Source organism: Pygoscelis adeliae, unplaced genomic scaffold (genome assembly GCF_000699105.1).
Source record: "Pygoscelis adeliae isolate BGI_AS28 unplaced genomic scaffold, ASM69910v1 Scaffold948, whole genome shotgun sequence".
Taxonomy (NCBI): Eukaryota; Metazoa; Chordata; class Aves; order Sphenisciformes; family Spheniscidae; genus Pygoscelis; species Pygoscelis adeliae.
In genome coordinates, this window is record NW_008825335.1 from 13,369 (window position 1) to 13,873 (window position 505).

The 505-nt window shown below is 61.8% G+C and overlaps 1 protein-coding gene across 1 annotated transcript in view; it reads right to left on the bottom strand.

The window, feature by feature from the left end:
• Positions 1–505, bottom strand: part of TRIM28 (tripartite motif containing 28) — a gene marked incomplete at its 3' end in the record, with an annotated part of 14,167 nt that overhangs the window by 12,589 nt on the left and 1,073 nt on the right. The gene's annotated exons all lie outside the window — the stretch shown is intronic.

Genomic DNA, 505 nt, shown 5'->3' on the forward strand with positions numbered 1-505 from the left:
GGGTCCCCATGTCTCCCGTGTATCTCCCCCATGTTCCTCCACGTGTCCCCCTTGTCACACCACATGTCCCCCCACATCCCCATGTCACTCGAAATGTCCCCCATGTCCCTTCACACGTCCCGCCGTGTCCCCATGTCACTTCGAATGTCCCCATCTCTCTTCGCGTGTCCCCCGTGTCACTCCATGTGTGTCCCCAGATCCTCGTGTCACTCCGAATGTCCCCCGTGTCACTCCACGAGTCCCCCTTGTCACACTGCATGTCCCCCCAGGTCCCCATGTCGCTCCGAATGTGCCCCATCTCTCTCCATGTCCCTTCGCGTGTCCCCCACGTCACACCACGTGTCCCCCCACGTCCCTGTCTCGCTCCAAACGTCCCCCATGTCACTCTGCGTGTGTCGCTGTGTCACTTCGAATGTCCCCATCTCTGTGTCCCCCCACGTCCCCACGTCCCTCCACGTGTCCCACGTGTCCCTCTGCCCGTCCCCCATGTCACACTGCATGTCAC